Source organism: Lathyrus oleraceus, chromosome 4, assembly GCF_024323335.1.
Source record: "Lathyrus oleraceus cultivar Zhongwan6 chromosome 4, CAAS_Psat_ZW6_1.0, whole genome shotgun sequence".
NCBI lineage: Eukaryota > Viridiplantae > Streptophyta > Magnoliopsida > Fabales > Fabaceae > Lathyrus > Lathyrus oleraceus.
This window is the reverse complement of record NC_066582.1, coordinates 203,801,128-203,814,512: the sequence shown is the minus strand read 5'-3', so window position 1 is coordinate 203,814,512 and position 13,385 is coordinate 203,801,128. Positions and strand designations below refer to the sequence as shown.

Genomic DNA, 13,385 nt, shown 5'->3' with positions numbered 1-13,385 from the left:
CGATGGGACCCATTTAGTTAGTTTCGTGTAAGAGTGTTAGCGTGATATAGTTTGCGATCTTCTACTTATCGGGTGAGGAAAGAGAAAGAAAGAAAGGAAAGACTTAGGGTTTTTAATATTAATGTGCCTGACAAGATTTCACAATCCCGCTTCTACGTATCTTCAGGTGCTATGAAGAACTCAAGGCATACGTAGTTCTACTCAAAGAGAACTACTAGATGGATTGCTTTTAAAGAGAGTGATGCTTGGATCACATTTGAGCGATTAAACCTTTACTTGCTGCTCACTCTTGGAGGCTGAAGTTTTTGTTTGTTTCGCATCAAAATAGATGTTGCATACTCTTTTCTGAAAATGTTTTCGGGGTCGCACGAGGGCAGAAAATAAGTTTGTTGAGTTTGAGTTTATTTTAAGCGGAGACAGGCATCCAAGCAGGGAGCTCTATTGTAGTACTCGAATGCCCGAAAAGGAAGAGGCCTAAGCCCAATCACTCTCTTTTCATCCAAAAGTTTATTATGAAAATGTATGGCAAATTAGGTCAAAATTCATTAATGGAAGACGATTAATCAGACATAGAGCTCTACAGCAGTGTCCAAATAATCGGGAAAGAGAAGGTCGATACCCAATCAGTCTTTTTCTTCTATAAGAGAAATGACCTAATTCTAGTAATCAATGTATTTTAATATGGAAGACGAATGTTTGAACATTGAGCTCTACAGCAGTATCCTAACATCTGAAACAGAGAAAGTCTAAACTTAATCAGTTTCTTCCATTTTTATTGTGAAAAGCTTTTGAAAATAGGGGGATGACTTGACATTGGATCAAGTGTCAAAAGTTGACTTATGAAAATAATTTGGATGTGGCGGGGGTTATGCTCGACTTTGCATTCATTTTCGATTGATTTGGGAAAAAAGACTCGACGTTAGATCGAGTGTTTGATTCAATTTTAAAACCTTTTGAATTGATTTGAATTACATTAACGGAAAAAAAGTATTTTTTGAAAGTGATTGGAAATCGTGGCAAGGTTAGTGAAATTATTTACATGTGCAATATGAACATGGATGCATAAATTACCTAATTAAAATGACCAAGCCCATGGCGCTCGACTAAGCAAATAATCAATTAACTGTATTCCATTAATCAATTAAACAAAAAAAAGCAATACATTTAACAATTAAAAAGAAATTAACTATAATCAATTAATCAATTTACATTAATCAAGAAAGAATAATAAAAATAATTAAATAAAAATAAAAGGTGTGCAATCAGGATTTGGCCAAATGCCGAAAGAAGAAGAAAAAAAGTTTTTTTTTTATAAATTAAAATAAATTAAGAATGAATACTAAACAAAATTTGAAAGAATAATTAAGGAAGAAATAAAAAATAATAATAGAAAAAATAAAATATTTGTGGGTTGTCTCCCACTAAGCGCTTTGTTTAATGTCGCAAGCTCGACATAAAAACTATCAATTATAATCTATAAGTTCTGGAGGCATTTCGTCTAAGTGCAAGACTTGCGAATCTTCATTGTTTTCTGCATAGTGATAATGTTTTAGACGTTGCCCGTTTACGGTAAATGGTTCCATAGATTTGCCTTTAATTTCTACTGCTCCACTGGGAAAAACATTGGTGATTTGAAAAGGACCTGACCATCTAGATCGTAGTTTTCCCGGAAATAACTTTAGCCTAGAGTTAAATAAAAAGACTGTGTCGCCTTGTTTGAAGATTTTCCTTGATATGCGCTTGTCATGCCATTGTTTTGTTCTTTCTTTGTAGATTCTGGCATTTTCGTAAGCGTCTCTTCTGAGTTCCTCTAATTCGCTTATATCAAGGATTCTCTTTTCGCCGGCGGCTTTATAGTTTAAATTTAGATTTTTAATAGCCCAATAGGCTTTATGTTCTAATTCTACCGGGAGGTGACAGGATTTTCCATAAATGAGCTTAAATGGGGTTGTCCCTATGGGAGTTTTGTAGGCAGTTCGGTAAGCCCATAAAGCTTCTGGTAATTTCAATGACCAGTCTTTCCTTGAAGTGGCGACTGTTTTCTCTAGTATCTGTTTGATTTCTCTGTTAGACACTTCTACTTGCCCACTGGTTTGAGGGTGGTAAGGTGTCGCTACTCTATGTCTTACGCCATACTTAAGCAGTAGTTTTTCGAGTACCTTGGATATGAAATGCGATCCACCATCACTGACTACTATTCTTGGGACACCAAACCTTGGAAATATTATATTCTTAAAGAGTCTAGTTACTACTCGTGTGTCGTTTGTTGGAGAAGCTATAGCTTCAATCCATTTTGATACGTAGTCAACTGCCACGAGTATGTATTTGTTACCGAAAGAGGATGGAAAAGGTCCCATGAAGTCTATTCCCCACACGTCGAAAATCTCTACTTCCAAAACGCCCTTTTGTGGCATCTCGTCACGTCTAGATATGTTTCCTGTGCGTTGACATCTGTCACATTTCTTAATAGCTGCATGTACATCCTTCCATATATTTGGCCAATAGAAACCGGCTTGTAGGATTTTAGAGCAGGTCTTGGATGTACTTGCATGTCCACCATAAGGAACGGAGTGACAGTGTTGGATTATATTTTCTACCTCTTCTTCGGGTATACACCGACGAAAAATACCATCGGGGCCTCTTTTAAAAAGTAAGGGGTCATCCCAGTAATAGTGTTTTATGTCATAGAAGAATCGTTTCTTCTGCTGGTAGGATAAGGTAGGTGGAACTATTCCGGCAGCTAAATAATTGACGATGTCAGCATACCACGGTGTAACAGATATAGCTAAGGTGGTTTCTACCTGTTTATCAGCGTTATTTTCTTCCAAAGTAGCTATAAGTTTATCGTACGAGAAATCATCGTTGATCAATGTTCTTTCCGGTTCAAGGTTCTCAAGTCTAGAGAGGTGATCTGCTACTACGTTTTCTGTTCCTTTCTTGTCTTTGATTTCCAAATCGAACTCTTGTAGCAACAGGATCCACCTTAGGAGTCTAGGTTTAGCATCCTTTTTTGTTAAGAGGTATTTGATAGCAGCGTGGTCAGTGTAGATGATTATTTTGGCTCCGACCGAGTAAGAACGAAATTTATCTAGCGCAAACACTACTGCTAGAAGTTCTTTCTCGGTTGTGGCGTAATTCATTTGTGCTTCATCTAGAGTTCTACTTGCGTAATATATAACGTGAAGCTTTTTATCCTTTCGTTTCCCTAAAACAGCACCTACAGCGTAATCACTGGCATCACACATTATTTCGAATGGTTCGTTCCAATCTGGTGTCTGCATTATGGGCGCAGAGATCAGTGCTTGTTTAAGCGTTTGAAATGCTTCTAAACATCTATTATCGAATATGAATTCAACATCTTTCATTAATAGCCCGGTTAAAGGTTTAGTTATTTTAGAGAAGTCTTTAATGAATCGTCGGTAAAAACCGGCATGTCCTAAGAAGCTTCGTACTTCTCTCACAGTTTTCGGGGGTTGAAGATTTTCGATTACCTCTATTTTGGCTTTGTCTACTTCAATTCCTCTGTTCGAGATGATGTGTCCTAAAATAATTCCTTCTTGTACCTTAAAGTGACATTTTTCCCAATTAAGTACTAGGTTTACTTTTACACATCGCTCTAGAACTCTTTCTAGGTTTTCAAGGCATTCTTCAAAGCTTTATCCGCATACGGAAAAGTCATCCATAAATACTTCCATGATGTTTTCTAGAAAATCGGCGAATATTGCCATCATGCACCTTTGGAAGGTTGCAGGAGTATTACACAAGCCAAACGGCATTCGTCTATAAGCGAAGGTACCAAAAGGACACGTGAACGTTGTCTTTTCTTGGTCATCAGGGTGAATCGGTATTTGAAAGAAACCTGAGTAACCGTCTAGATAGCAGAAATGAGAATGTTTTGCTAATCGTTCTAACATCTGGTCAATGAATGGTAAAGGGAAATGATCTTTTCGGGTTGCTTTGTTTAGTTTCCTATAGTCAATGCACATTCTCCATCCCGATTCGATTCGTTTGGTTATAGTTTCTCCTTTTTCATTTTCAATAACTGTTACACCTCCTTTCTTTGGTACTACGTGTACAGGACTAACCCATTTGCTATCAGATATAGGATATATGATACTTGCCTCTAATAACTTGGTTATTTCCTTCTTCACTACCTCACTCAGGATCGGGTTTAGTCTCCTCTGGTGTTCCCTAGAAGTTTTACAGTCTTCTTCTAGCATGATGCGGTGCATACAGATAGAAGGACTTATTCCTTTAAGATCGGTGATGTTGTATCCTAGTGCGGTTGGACATTTTCTTAAGATATGCAGGAGTTTTTCTGTTTCGAGTCTTCCTAGGTCAGCATTAACTATCACTGGTCATTCAAGTTCTAAGTCTAGGAATTCATATCTCAGATTTTTGGGAAGTGTTTTCAGATCTAGGGTTGGTTTCTTAAGGCATTGCGTAGGGTCCGGTGTTATTGCTAAACATTGGTTAAGTTTGTCTTCTACAAGATAGTCAGATGATTTGTCTTTTTCTATCTCAGTTTCTTTTATGCATTCATCGATGATATCCATGAAGTAACATGTATCTTCTATTGCAGGTGCTTTCAAAAATTGGGAAAGAATGAACTCAATTTTCTCTTCTCCTACTTCAAAAGTGAGTCGTCCTCGTTTTACGTCTATGATTGCACCGGCCGTTGCTAAGAACGGTCTTCCCAGTATAATGGGTGTAACTTCGTCTTCTCTAATATCCATAATTATAAAATCAGTTGGAATGTAGAATTGACCTATGCGCACTGGAACGTTTTCAAGAATTCCTACAGGATATTTGACGGAACGATCTGTTAGTTGCACAAACATTTTAGTTGGTCTTAATTCTCCCATTTCAAGTCTCTTGCATATGGATAAAGGCATAACACTAATACCGGCTCCTAAATCGCATAAGGCTTTGTCGATGACAAATTTTCCTATGTGACAGGGTATAGAGAAACTACCTGGGTCTTTAAGTTTAGGAGGCATATTCTGGATTATAGCGCTACATTCAGCGGTGAGTGTAACGGTTTCGCTATCTTCAAGTTTCCTTTTATTAGAAAGAATTTCTTTTAAAAACTTGGCATATGAGGGCATCTGTGTAATAGCTTCTGTAAACGGAACTGTGACGTTTAATTGTTTTAGTAGGTCAACAAATTTTTTGAATTAGCCCGCATCTTTGGTTTTAATAAGCCTTTGAGGGTAAGGGATAGGTGGTTTATAAGGTGGTGGAGGTAGATAAGGTTCCTTCTTTTCTACGGTTTCCTTATTACTCTCTTCCTTTTCCTTAGGTTCACTTTCCTCCTCAGTTGACTTTTTAGAGTTTTGGTTTTCTATCCTTGGGTCAGACGGTCCTTCCACTTCCGTTCCACTTCTCAGTATAATTGCATGAGCGTGGCTTCTCGGGTTTGGCCAGGAAATGTACCAGTTGGGGCAGCAGTAGGCGCTTGTTGTTGAGCTACTTGTGAAATTTGCGTTTCCAGCATTTTGTTATGAGTAGCCAGGGCATCTACTTTACTTGCTAGTTGTTTAATTTGTTCGCCAGTGTGTACATTCTGGTTTAAGAAATCTTTATTGGTTTGCTGTTGAGAGGCTATAAAATTTTCCATCATGATTTCCAAGTTGGATTTCCTAGGGGCGTTATTGTTAGGTGTAGATGGGATCAGCTTCTGATATCCCGGAGGTATAGCTGGGGCTTGATTTGGAGATTGTCCAGGTGCGTATAAAGCATTATTACTCTTATATGAAAAATTGGGATGATTCTTCCTATTTGAGTTATAGGTATGCGAGTAGGGCTTCCTTGAGCATAGTTTACTAGCTCCGCTTGGATTCCTGTTAGAAGTTGACAATCTGCAGGAGTGTGACCTTGGATTCCACAGACTTCGCAATTCTGAGTTATGGCAACCACGGTGGCTGGAGGGTGATACATTTAAACTTTCAATTTTCTGGACCAGAGCATCCACTTTTGCATTAACATGATCAAGGTTACTTATCTCGTACATGCCAGTTTTCGTTTGAGGTTTTTCTACCATTGTTCGTTCGCTTCCCCACTGATAGTGGTTTTGAGCCATGCTTTCAATAAGTTGGTAAGCGTCAGCATATGGTTTGTTCATCAGTGCACCACCTGCGGCGGCGGCTATTGTTAACCTCGTGTTGTACAGGAGACCATTATAGAAGGTATGAATTACTAACCAGTCTTCTAAACCATGGTGTGGACAAAGTCTCATCATGTCTTTGTATCTTTCCCATGCTTCGAAAAGAGACTCGTTATCTTTCTGTTTAAATCCATTTATCTGGGCTCTTAACATAGCTGTTTTGCTCGGCGGAAAATATCGGGCAAGAAAAACTTTCTTCAACTCGTTCCATGTGGTGACTGAGTTGGAAGGAAGAGATTGAAGCCATCTTCTAGCGCTATCTCTTAACGAGAAAGGAAAAAGACGAAGTCGAATTGCCTCTGAAGTGACACCGTTAGCTTTAACAGTATCAGCGTATTGGACAAATACGGATAAATGAAGGTTTGGATCCTCGGTAGGATTTCCAGAGAATTGGTTCTGCTGCACTACCTGCAACAGTGAAGGTTTAAGTTCAAAGTTGTTTGCTTCGATTGCGGGTGGAGCAATACTCGAATGCGGCTCATCTTGCGATGGAACGGCGTAATCTCGAAGAGCACGAGCTGGTTCTGCCATCTCGGGTATCGAAGGGAAAATATTTTTGAAATCAGGAAGTTCAACAGGAGGGAGATTGTTTGCAGCACGATATTTCCGAATTCGTCGTAAGACTCGGAGATATAGTTCAATATCGTTGATTCGTAAGTAGAACGGTTCGCCTTGTGAGCGAGTGTGTGGCATACAAATCAACGAAAGAAAGAAAAGAAAAAGAAAAGCCTTAGTCTCTACAGCGTAACAGAAGAGTTACGATATCGACTAAATAAAAGTCCCCGGCAACGGCGCCAAAAACTTGATCGCGACTTTATGAGTCGAATTTGGGGTACAAACTGGAAGTGCACAGTTCTATCGCGTAGTTTTAAAAGATATCGATCCCACAGGGACTTATGAATCGATATACCGTTTTCTAAGGTTACTTCGTAAAGCTAAGGCAGGTAATACTTTGATTGTTTGGGGGAAAAGCTAAAACTAAAATAAGATCTAAAATAAATATCTAATAAGCGGATATCGGTATGTAGTTCGTCGTAATTAGGGAATCAATTCTTTGTTGGTTTCTTGGTTTTAAAATAAATCCTTTCAGTTGACACTATTGATTAAAAGTCTTATCTCAAACTCTCGCTCTGTTGAATAAACTATGATTTTATATTAACGTAGCTGTCACTTATTAGTTAAGTCAAAAACCACTTTTTGAAAATAATAGAATCCGTAGAAACTCTTTTTAAGAAAACACTAATCGTTTAAACACCCTTATCTCAAACTCTCGCTCTGTTGACTTAGGTTATATAATTAAATTCAAATGCTTAACTCTCGTCCTCACATTCAATCTTTAAAAATACTTTTTGAAAAAGATTAGAATTTAATTAACTCTAAAAATTGCTCTCGCCCTGATCTAGAATTAATGTCCAATTTACACTGTCCAGTCAAAAACTCAAACTCTCGTTCTATTGCTTTTAACTTCTTTATGTCTTTTACTTTCGTACAAAAACCTTGTTATTAAACCTGTAAATTGAGACCGTAAAAAGAGTGATTTTAATTTTAAACTTAATTAAACCAATTTGGTTTTGATTCCTTCATTCCGCTTACTTTACATACCGATACCTAAATAAATTAGCCAGACATGCTAAACAGACTTAAATAATTATCATGCATAAACAAATTCATCTCAGGCAAATAATATAAATAAACAGTAAAGCAGAGCATATATAAATTCAAACAATAATTAAAGAACCTGAGAAATTAAATAGCAGTCTTGAACACTCCACCACAGGCCGGTTGGATTTGTTCTTGAATTCTTCAATCAAACAGAAAAATAAAAGCGAAGGAATAAAAAAAATTAGATTCTAACGTAAGGTTAGATCCGGTGAAAGGTACACAATAGTTTCCGGTGTAGAAACTACTGTGCAAAAAATTAATTAATTGCTGGAAAAGAAAATAGAAATTGCAAAGGAAACAATATAAAAATCGTAAAAGTAATGCTGTAAAAATGTGCTTGTACTACTGGAAGAGAAAAATTGCGAAAAAGAGAAAACGGCGAAGAAGCGTGGAACCTCTAGGGTTTTCCGTAAGGTTACTATTTATATTGGTCACTTGTTGTAACTGTTTCCAAAGGTATTCCGCGTCAAAGGTCTTCACGTGGCAAATGGTCAGGCGTGCAAATAGGACTCAACGTCTCTGAAGCCAAAAATATAGGAGAATGGTGTGACGTCCGTCACACCATGTGTGACGTCCGTCACACCATGTGTGACGCTCGTCACACAAGTGTGTAAAGCGTGACGCTCGTCACAGCCTTTGTGACGCTCGTCACAGGCACAACGCCTGTGCTTTTTGGGCTGGGCTTTGACTTTTGATATTTGCTTCTTTTCATTCCTTTTTGCACCTCCTTTTCTTCCTTTTTTACTTGTGCTTCAAATAAACCACCTGAGATAAATAGAAAGAAAATACCGCGTAATATCTAATAAAATGAAATAAATTGAAGTAAATAATAATATAATTTAATTAAATTGAGTCCTAGAATGTGATACTATTTCATGTTATCAATTACATTTCAACAATCAACATTTTATTCAACAAAAGTTAGAACATAATACTGGCCAAACTATTCTCACAACATACTAAAGCACAAATTCCTTCAATAATTATATTCCATTACAAAGTATAGGTTAAACATAAATGAGATTACAAAATAAAATAATTTGATTTTTCTGACAACAATTTATGAATTAAGTTTCTTTTGCAGTTTCTTATTCTTATTCTTGGAAATATCAACCAACTCCATCAACAAATCCATGGCTTCCAAATCATCCCTCTTGCTTCTATCTTCATTTGCATCATCATAAACATCGTAAAATTCTTTTGCTTGATCCATGTCTTCATCTCATATATATAAGTCATATGTATCATCACTCTATAAGCATATGAAAACCCATTAAAATATAATTGAAGTCAAATATCATAAGTATCACAAGCATCACAACCATCTATGTATGTCGCACCTGCTAAAATGGAAATCTCTAGAGAATCCTTCATTTGTTAGGCCCGTTCTTGCAATGGTAGAACACCATACGAGCATGACACCCTTAAAATCTTTCAGTTCTATATTTTTTTCATATGAAGAAGACATTCTTAATGTTTGGTTTGAAAAGATTTGGAAGTTGTTGACATACCTATAAGATTTGGGACTCGTTTGTGACTAAGTTGGTGAGAAAATGGCCTATGATGAAACGAAGAAGTAGAAGAACGATGACCTTGTGAAAGTTGCATCGTGCAAGTTGCAGAAGTTAGGATATCACTTGATTAGAAATATGATATTTAAATACCTTTTAATTATTATTCCAAATTAAAATACATGTTTAATATATTTTAGTTCATATTCATGTTGTAATAAAAAATAATCCAATAGGTAACCACATGGGCATCTATTTGTCATCCAACATGTCAAAAATATATCAAGTGTCCCTCCACGCCAGGTTTCATTAATGGAAGTAACTAGAAAAACCAAAAGAGCGAATAGAAAATATTAGGATGGTCATTGTTTGAGGGAAATTTTTTGGATACTGTCATACCCCGATTTTGACCCTGAAATTTTTCCTTTTTTTTTTTTTTTTTTTTTTTTTTTTTCTTTTATTTTTGCATTTTGCATACATTCGTCAGTATAAAACGGATTTTAATATCTTGACTTTTTTTTTTAATTTGATTTTAATTTCAAATTAAGTTTAATTCCCAAGTTTCAATTTAATTTTAATTGTTATTTTACTAATTGATTTTAATTTTCAAATAGATGTGAGAATTGATGTCAAAAGTAATTTTAACAAATTATTGGATTAATTTGATTTTGATTGGGTTTTCTACTGATTTTTTTTATTATTATTTAAATTGATATTTAAATTAGTCTTGGATTATTGCTAAAAAAATCCATTTTATATCCATAGAACATTTCAAAATCAAAATAGCATTACAACATTTTCATAAATTACAAAAAAATCATGTTCCAAATTGCATTTCTCAACATTTTCATCAAAAATTCATCCTATTACAAAATCCTCTTCCTAAAACCCTCTACCCTATACAATACACCATTCTACATTTTTCATTGTAGAATAAAACTCCGATACAGCAGCTTTCTTTCGAGGTACCCCCACAAGAAATGGCCAGTCAGTTACCGTCCCTCTTTTCCATAGTTAAGAAAACATTGCTGGAAAGATTTCAATAGAACCTATGCAAGGGAAGAAAATTGATCACAATGGCATAAAAGTTGAGCTCCTTGGACAAATAGAGATGTATTTTGACAGAGGGAATTTTTATGACTTTACTTCCCTTGAAGCATAGTTGAGTACCAGGATTTTGTGGTTCGCAACTGTTCTCCGCTTCCACAGATTAATAACAGCATCAAGATGGAAGTTGGAATAGAAGGTTGTCTGCATATTGAATTTGAGTACAACATCAGCCAACTCCAACGGCAACGGAAACGCATCAACGGCAGAACCTGCGAAACCAAACTGAAGAAAACCTGCAATATCACAGCAATCCATGTGTCGGTTACAAAAGCCACAACAGGAAAATGGTACAGCATCTGCTACAAGAACAAGTTAATTCGATTGCAAATTTGGCTTTTAATACCGTCGGGACATTGCAAAGAGAGGCACCTCCTAACCAGCTCTCACCAAATTACCCTGAACCACCACCTGCACCTGCTGCCGTTACTCCCTCATCAACATGCTTGCAATCCCGTCCCCAACCTGCAACAAACAATAAAGAACATGGCACCGACAACAATTTGTAGCAGAAAACTCATAGAAGTCCAAAAAAAAGGGATTACAATCATTTCTAAATTCCAGCTGCATTCTTTAACACAATACAAGTAAGAGCTCCATCTTTTAACAAACTCAGACCCCTCGGGTCAAGGACAAGCCCGTTTGTATGCGCAAATTCGCTTCCGATCAAAGATCAAATGCCGTTGGTATTTCACAATCTCTGGCTATGGCATATGTTATGGATCAGAAAGCAATGTTTCTTCAGCAATCAACATGGAAAAATAATGTCAGGATGAATAATTTGGTTGAGCAAATCCATGGTCCACTTTCAAGCATTCAATCCTTGAGTAAAATCCTGTCTACACAAACAAAGAAAAGTCAGATTTCACATGACGTTGTTGAGGATATCTTGATGCGGGTAATAGCACAAAATCTCTCCCCATCGTCAACTCTTGTTGAGACGGTCATGACTCCAAATCCAGAATGTGCAGTAATCGACACACCAATTGTTGATGCATTTCACTTAATGCATAATGGAAAACTCTTGCATCTTCTTGTGGTTGATAGAGATGGCATTGTTGTTGCGACGGTTGATGTGATTCATATCACTCATGCTACTGTGGCTACAGCTAGTCAGGTATTAGTGATAATGAAACTATTAAAATAAACATGAAGGCACACAAAATGTGATTGCAAGAGTTCCAATTGTAGCTAAAAGTACTAGCTCATTTAAGCAATCATACAAACCCAGGTAACACTCAAGAGGATAATATTTCTAACAATCATTCCTCTATTACAACATTCACTTGAAAGGAAAAGCATCCTTCTTCAAGAACCACCAGACTGACAAGAAATCCTCTTCCCTTACCTGTTATGGTTGCGTGCTTCATCTAATGGTGGTGGTTTTCCTAAACTTTTTGGTTGAACTTCATCCTTCTTCCCAATTGTCATCTCTGCTAAAAGTCTCCTTGGAAGATTCTACTCTGCAGGATATGCAACAACTTTTCGTCAACCAAAATAGAAAAATATAAAATGAATTGTTGTACTTAGGCAATTAAGCAACTTGCCCATTTTGAACATTCTTGGAATTTCTTGGAATTTACAGCATGATTCCAATTATTTAATCCCAGGAGAGCTCGGCAAACAGGCTAGCTGTAACAAGTTCATCAATCACTGTTGCGAAGAAGTCTTCCTAAGCCTGTTGAAAGTCTCAAGCGTCTTGCTAAGCCTAATCCTATGTTTGTTTGTACCATTGAGGAGTCTGGAGAACACATTGTTGCTGGTGCAGGAGAGCTTCATCTAGAAATCTGTTTGAAGGACTTGCAGGATGATTTCATGGGTGGGGCTGAAATTGTCAAATCCGACCCTGTTGTGTCATTCAGAGAGACTGTTCTTGAGAGGTCATGCCGCACAGTGATGAGCAAATCTCCCAAGTTCGCCATTTTCCCTTGCAAGCAGTAAATCGCACATGAGTATTCCGGTTTTCACTGCAGTAACAAAATAAGGCAATCAGTTTGAAAATTCAAGAAAGTTCCCAATTTGGAATTGGGACAAAAGCTATCAGAAAAGCATATGTTCAAAATTACCTCTTCGAAATCCATCATCAAACGGGCTAAAAGCACTTCTGAGCATCTGAAAAAGGGCTTCTGAGCATTCTCCTTTGAGCCTTTACACACCAACCGAAACCCTAATTTGCAAGCATAAAAGGAAGCGAATGAGAAAGAGAACAAAAGGAGGAGGGAGACGGCAAACGGCAGAAAACCCTAAATCGAAAAATCAATCAAAAAGCAAAAACCGATTGAAGGAAGAAAAGAGAGTCGATTTTGTTACCTGAAGAAGGTTAGCTCCCTCTTTCTATTTCGTGTATGATCTGTTTGAGTTTGAGACGGTTCGGAGAGTAAGCGATGTAGCGAGAGAAGCTTCGTGTGAGAGCGGTTCGGAGAGTGAGCGATGTGAGCGAGGGAAAGGCATTGTGAGAGGTTTTTTTTTTGGTGAGAGAGAGTGAGACGAAGAGAGAGTAGTCGTTAGGGAGTGAGACGGAGAGAGGGCATCGCGAGGGAGAGAAGAGCGAGCTTTGTGAGAGAGACAGATCCGTTTTTGTTTTTTCCTTTCTTTATTGTCTTTTTTTCCTTTTTTATTAATAGAGTAAGTAGTTCTTAAAAAAAAAGCATTATAAAAAAGATTCCTTAGTTAATTGATGAAGGTTTTAGGTTCCCAATTTATTCCTCTTGGTAAACCCAACAGCCATGCGGCTGGGTTTAATTACCAGTAGGCCAATAGTTTTTTTCTATTTTAGTTTTTATTTTAATCCTTCTTTTTTTAATTTATTTTAGTTTATATATTTAGGTTAGTGTTAAAATAACAGTTAGTCGTTAAATAGCTTAGTGGAGAGGGGGTAGTTCCATAGTCTTAGGTGGAGTGAGTTCGATACTCGTAGATAGTTTTTTTAGTATTTCTTT

General features: G+C 37.0%; 1 long non-coding RNA gene and 1 other non-coding gene across 2 annotated transcripts; one reads left to right on the top strand and one right to left on the bottom strand.

Moving 5' to 3' along the window:
- Positions 1–6,212: 6,212 nt before the first annotated feature.
- On the top strand, positions 6,213–6,319 carry LOC127077952 (small nucleolar RNA R71). Its single transcript, XR_007787710.1, has one exon. It is a non-coding gene; the product is annotated as a small nucleolar RNA R71 (small nucleolar RNA).
- Positions 6,320–11,678: 5,359 nt separating this feature from the next.
- On the bottom strand, positions 11,679–12,614 carry LOC127074530 (uncharacterized). The gene is made up of 2 exons (XR_007786027.1): positions 12,513–12,614; positions 11,679–12,413 (listed from the first exon to the last, which is right to left on the bottom strand). It is a non-coding gene; the product is annotated as an uncharacterized LOC127074530 (long non-coding RNA).
- Positions 12,615–13,385: the final 771 nt, after the last annotated feature.